At 31.0% G+C, this 7,174-nt stretch overlaps 1 long non-coding RNA gene across 1 annotated transcript; it reads left to right on the top strand.

Annotated features, from left to right (window-relative positions):
* Positions 1–2,768: 2,768 nt before the first annotated feature.
* LOC134684166 (uncharacterized) lies at positions 2,769–5,120 on the top strand. Its single transcript, XR_010101186.1, has 3 exons — positions 2,769–3,312; positions 3,851–3,932; positions 4,523–5,120. It is a non-coding gene; the product is annotated as an uncharacterized LOC134684166 (long non-coding RNA).
* The last annotated feature ends 2,054 nt before the right edge of the window (positions 5,121–7,174 follow it).

Genomic DNA, 7,174 nt, shown 5'->3' on the forward strand with positions numbered 1-7,174 from the left:
TTCCCGTACATTTTGACATCATAAAACAAAATATCTGATGTCATAATGGAAAAGTGAATGTTGAATGCGTCAAAAGGTCAACGATCAGGTCGGCCGGCCAAGTAGGCTAATAGCAATGAGGTGTATTACATGCATATATGCAAAAAGAATTTTCTTGTTGTAAACCTGGAGTATTCAAATGTGAATGGAGTTGATTTTGCCGGGATTCCAGTTATAATATTTTTGGTTAAGCATGCACACTTAAAATTTAGACATGTTAGAACAAAACCCATCTATATAAAAAAGATGTGGTATGATTGCTTGGATGAGACAACTTCAATGTATCCAAAAAGAGACCAAAATGGCACCTACATAAACAGCTATAGGTCACCGTACGGCCTTCAACAATAAGCAAAGCCCATACCACATACATGTATATATATACTAGTCAGCAATGAAAGGCCCAGATTTGACAATGTAAATTGTACATGATGTACATGTACAACAATTCAAACAAGAAAACAACGGCCTTATTTGTATATAAAAAAATGAATGAAAAACAAATATGTAACACATAAACAAATGACAACCACTGAATTACAGGCTCCTGACTTGGGACAGACACATACATGAATAATGTGGCGAGTTTAAACAAGTTAGCAGGATCTAGACCGTAGAAATTATTTTTTAAAATGAATCATTTCACAAAACTACCGTTCTTACCAATGGTCTGGATTGAGGGTCCTTCATTTCATTCCTAAATAAGTAAATAATTCTTTATACCATTTATCTCTATTTATTTTTCCCATTTTTCTGTACTTCTTATAATTTAACAACCCAGTTTTTCTTCATTGTTACATGTATGTCTATTTTCTTTTATTTACAAATGTATTGTGACTCATAAAGCATGTAAAGTGGCAAAAAGTATATTGTTTTGGCGAAAGAGGTGGCGAAAAAAATAATTGACCCAGGGGAAACCTTGATTGTGAACATTACATGCATTATTCTCTATTCTTTAAAACTTTTCCTTACCCCCCTATAATATATTTGATCCCACAGAATCTTCATGAGAGAAAAACAAAACTTTTACTACCTAAATAGGAAAAGTGGTCTTGTCATAAAGTGATATTTTTCTAAATTTAAAAGCTTGTTAGGGGTCTACACAGTTATTTCGAAGTGCATTTCTTTAATATGTTAAAGACATTAAATGCAAACTTTAAAAAATGACACCTGCACTAAGTGGGTATCATTTTCTTTTCAATGATGGCTTCAGACATTTTTTAAGGTTTTTTAGGTGGTCCATTCATGACCAAAAGTTACAGTATAATTTCAACTCTTTTAAAAATACTTATACATTGGTTAGAGATACAAATGTATAGGGGGAGGGTTGAGATCTCACAAACATGTTTAACCCCGCCACATTTTTGCGCCTGTCCCAAGTCAGGAGCCTCTGGCCTTTGTTAGTCTTGTATTATTTTAATTTTAGTTTCTTGTGTACAATTTGGAAATTAGTATGGCGTTCATTATCACTGAACTAGTATATATTTGTTAAGGGGCCAGCTGAAGGACGCCTCCGGATGCGGGAATTTCTTGCTACATTGAAGACCTTCTGCTGTTGTTTTTTTATTTGGTCGGGTTGTTGTCTCTTTGACGCATTCCCCATTTCCATTCTCAATTTTATTCCTCTTTAAGGCATATTTATTAAAGGTGTATGAAAAAAATATTTCAAGATATGTAATCAAATTTACAAAAATGATTACTAGTATATAATTGATTTTCATGTGGAACGCATGGTAATGTCATGCACACAAGAGTCTTTATTTTGTAAATAAAGATACAATCAAAGGATGTTTCTAAAGTGTAATAGGAGAGTAGGAACTAACTGATCATCTTAACCAACTTTGTATGACCAGAGATTACTAAATTCCCGTCCCTAGGATTTTCATGGCATTCCGTCTATGCCATCGATTTTTCATGGAAAAAAGATGGAAACGATGTAAAATTTGATGAAATTCCATGAAATTCATGGCAAAAATTTTCCATGGCAAACATTGCCATGGTTTTCATATTTTGTATAAAAGAAATTCCATGGAAAGGATGAAAATCTATGGAAATCGATGGCAAAGTTTGGACTTCAACTTTTTGGGGGGATGGAAACGATGGCAAACTTGGACTTTGAAATTTTTAAGGAAGGCAAACGATGGAAAAGCAACACTTAGAAATTTTCTAAGATGAAAACGAAGACAAATTGGACTTAGAATATTTTGATGATTTGAAACATAAAAAGTTACTGAAACATTATCAATACTCTTGTACGAGAATATTAGGAGGATTCCGCTTAAAAATAGCTGGATCCCCGAGATGGAATCCACCTAAAAATTAAGTTCCTTTAATTTTTTTTTTCAAATGAAAAATATATCAATACTGATGAGAGTGTGCATGATAATTATTTGTGTCATAAAGCCAGTATTTGTACCACCCTGAAATCCAACATATATTTGAAGAGTCTTAAAGATTGCATATTAAATTCAATTAAATATAAAATGTGATAGCATTGTTAGGTAATTTATAACTTTATGTTATGTGTTGCTATTTATATACATTTAAACAAATAAAAAGTGACCAGAATATTATATACTTATTTCACTAACAGTAATTAAGAAAATAATTATTTTTTTAATTTTCCAACATAGGAAATGCAGGTTAAATTAATTTATTTTCAAGTACAATTAATGATTGAGTGTATCTCTTTTAAATTAAATAATAATACAGTGTGGATAATACACAAATATTATTTCCATGCAGTCTCTTTCTTAACAATTAGTGATAGAAATTTTATGTAGGTTCCACATCTGTTTCCATTTGCTTCTGTGAAATGGACAGGAAATGATATGTACACATTCATTGACAAGAGTTGGGGCCCAAAGAAGGAGACCATTTGGCTTTGTACATTTCTCTTAAATTTCTAGAGTCTAAAATATAAAAATAATAGATAAAAATTGGTGAATATTTTTTATTTATTATTATACATATCTAATATTTAAGATTTAGGTAATTAATAGTATAATTAGGGAAACATTTCAAGGAATCAAACAACTCCCCAAACAACCCCAACACTGGTCAGATTCAAAATTTGAACTTGCAGACATTACAAGAAAAGTTGTCTTATTTATCTTGACCAAAATATGAATTTTACCATGGATGTAGAGTTGTAGCCTAAAAAGAGCCAAAGTGTTCTATTAACATTTAAAAGTGCAGATGTATTATTCTGATGACATAACTATTGGATTTGTGAAGATTGATGTTTTCATATATTTTGGATTAAATCTTCTGGTAAGTACAAATTATGAATAAGTATTTCAACCTTTTTGAATATCATGAAACTGCTATTTCCTTCAAATAAATTGTGACATATATAAGTACCATGTAGGATCAAGAGAATAACTATAAAAGACCATGCAATTTTTGCATAATTACATCATGTACATAATTACTGTGGTATTATGACAAGACTTATATCTTTAAGACAATCTATTTTATAGAATATTATTCGATAGTAGTTTTGGCAAAATTAGAGATCTGTAGTATGACTGTAATAATTATATACATGATATATATAGACATCTATTCTGAAAAATCAAAAAGTTTTATCTTTTAAAATTAGTACAATATGTTCTGAATTATCATGATTATGGATCAAATTTAAGATTTTAAAAATGGCAAGACATACATGTAAATATGGGCCTATGTTGTTAAAGTGAAATAAAAGACCAATAGAATAACCTATACGCTTCATACAGAATATGTAATAATTATTTTGTTTAATTGTAATATTTCTTATATTTTAATTGTAATATGTTCTATATTTCAGAACTGCATGGTGAAACAAAAGAAAATTGTTTTCTGATGGGACTGAAGAATGGACACATTCAACATGTTCAATCAGGCTTGGAGTAAGTAGTTTTATATGAAAGAAATTCTTATGAATGCTTTTTAAGTAATTTTTGCACATATTGGACTTTCAAAACATTTTTGAAAAAAATCAAAGGTTGTAAAACCATCTGTAATATTAATTTTTATATAAACATGATATACATATTTGAAAATTTGGGGTTACAGCCCACAGGTCTTATTTTATTGAAAAAATCCCCAAAACAGGTCATTATAATTATCTGCCCTTGATTTTACAAGGATTCTTTTCTAAAAATACAATTACTCTTCAAAACATGCTTAACATCTTATTTTTCATAGTTTAATATTATAATTTAGCATTTTAGATGTTTCTGTTGTATATTGAATGATACATGGTAAAAATAGTAAATTCAATATAAAAAAGAAGTTGTGGTATGATTGCCAATGAGACAACTATTAAACCCAAATGACACAGACATTAACAACTATAGTTCACCCTTCAACAATGAGAAAAGCCCATCAAGTCAATATGTCAAAACGAAGGAAAACCCCACCTACTTGTTTTATTTCACTAGTATATATATGATATTTTTCAGAATAGATATTAATATATATGGTAACTTTTTTTTAGGCATCATACGAAAGAAATGGAAAGTTGTCCACTAGGTCATCAACCATCTGCCGAAGCCAAGAAAGGAACACAAGACAAGATAGAAGTCAGATAGCAATAATGACCTTTGAATATTTTTCAAAAATGTTTAACTTTACATTAAAACATAGTCTAATTTTAATAGTTTTTATTTTTTTTGATCTATTTTGCTAGCAATATATGGCAATGAAATTTTAACGGTGAAGCTTTATTTTGAAAGTAATGAGGTTAATTCAATCTGATGAGAACTCCTGCAGATATTTACTTTCCCAGTGTCCTATTTTGAAAAGGACAAAGGACAAGAATATGTTATTAAACTAAACAGAACTATATAAGGTAATATTGCAGGTCTGCTTGTCCATTTGTGAGTGAATACCAGAGTAATGCCATAGATGCCATACTTTCCATGGCAATATGTAATTGTTGCCATCATTTTCATGGCAACCTGCCATAGATGCCATACTTTTCATAGAGGCCATGCCAACCTGCCATTGATGCCATTCTTTCCATGGAAATCATGGCAATTTGCCATCGATGCCATGATTTCCATCCTTTTATGATTTAATGGCAACGATGGAAATACTGGGTATACAATCCCTGTCACTCTTTTTTACGGACCAAGTTTCATGGCAATTATAAGATATATATTATAGACAAAATGTTTTTACAGACTAAATTGATGTACATGTATCTGATATATGTAGAATGTTTAATAATTATTCAAAAGTCAAAATTATACAAATGTATAAGTACAAATGTATGTGACTTTTAGCATGTTTGTAGGTGTTTGAATGAAAAAAAAGGGGGGGCTTGTATGAAGAGGTGATATTTTCCTGCAATTGAAAACCTCATGAATGTTTTTGATGTATAAAAAATCCCAGTGGCGGATCCAGAATTTTTCGTAAGAGGGGGCTCACTGACTGCCCTAAAGGGGACCCACTCAGGTCATGCTCCAGTGATTCCCAATATAATTAACCAAATTTTTCCCAGGGCTGCCTCTAAATCCTCCCATATGTTTAAAATGTACTTTAAATAAAAAGGAAATTACCAATTGCATAGTATATTACAATATACATGTAATAATTTAATAGTACTTTAAGTATTAAAAATCCTTAGGCCAAAACACTTGAAATAATTCAGGGTCAATTAAGGCTCTTAGAACATACATTACATTTAAAAATGCATATTACAGCTGAAGTTATTAAAATTTCCTTTTCTTGGGGGGAGGGGGGGGGCTGATTTCTATTGCATGTAATTTAAGTCTCAAGAGGCATACATGTTTATTTGAACCACTTACTATCCTACAGTAGAAAAGAAAAATAACATGTGAAATACAGCAGTTACAAAAATTATTGTAAAATGTGAATATACTGAATTAAACCTTTAATTTTATGACAGACTTTATGTACATACAAACCTCATCACATTTTTTTGCTCCATATTTTTAAAAGTTTGTAAAACAAGGGTCCTGACTATTCATACAACTCATTCTGCAAATTTATCTGTGATAATCTACTTTTCGCTAGATTTAGAGTTCAAAAATGAATAATACAAATTGATAAAACCCCTATGTTGTACCAAATTACACCACTGTCCCATGGCCAGGTTAAGGGGAAGGGTTGTCACCTTCAAACATTAACCTCACAACATTATGTATGTGACAGAAGTGGCTCATTATGTATGTGCCTGTCCTAAGTCACGAACCTGTAATTCAGACAGTGGTTGTCTTTTGTTGTGTCACATATTTTTTTAGTTCATCATTTTGTACATAAATTTATATGCCTTCAGTTTTCTCATTTGAATTGTTTTTCATTAGTCATTGAAGGGCCTTTTAAAATGTACATCTCACTATGCCATAGGGGCTTTTGACCTGTAGCTGTTAACTTCTGTGTCATTTTGTCTATTGCGGAGAGTTGCCTCATAAAAAATCAATTATCATACCATATCTTCCTTTTGTATTGAAACACAAATATTGGCACATAAAAACCTTTTAGATAGAAAGTCAGATTGAGACTTATGGATAAAAACTAAGCAGACTGTCAGCTCACAGTTTTCATATGTTGTCACAAATGTGGTTTAAGCACAATAATTACCAGATGCTCCGCAGAACACAGCTTTATACAACCGCAGAGGTCAACCCCTCTTTGAACAATGAACAACTTCTGTCATTTATTTTGCTAAAAAAAAATCTCGGATGGCAGATGATCCGCAAATTTTATTTCAATTTTTAAAATAGAGACATCAAGCTATACAGTATGACAAAATGAGCCACTTCTGTCATTTATTTTGATCTGAAAATTCAATCAAAGAGATTTTATGTCTGTTTTTCCTATATTTAGCCTATTTGCACTCATTTTCAGAGGTCAAAAAATCTCTTGGGTGGCCGGTGACCCCCAAATTTTATTTCAATTTTATAAAATAGGGACATCAAGCTATACAGTATGAAAAAATAAGCCACTTCTGTCGTTTATTTTGCTCTGAAAATTCAATCAAAAAGATTTTATGTCTGTTTTTCCTACATTTAGCCTATTTGCACTCATTTTCAGAGGTCAAAAAATCTCTTGGATGGCCGGTGACCCCCAAATTTTATTTCAATTTTATAAAAAAATGACATCAAGCTATACAGTATGAAAA

This window comes from Mytilus trossulus, chromosome 9 (genome assembly GCF_036588685.1).
Source record: "Mytilus trossulus isolate FHL-02 chromosome 9, PNRI_Mtr1.1.1.hap1, whole genome shotgun sequence".
Lineage (NCBI taxonomy): Eukaryota > Metazoa > Mollusca > Bivalvia > Mytilida > Mytilidae > Mytilus > Mytilus trossulus.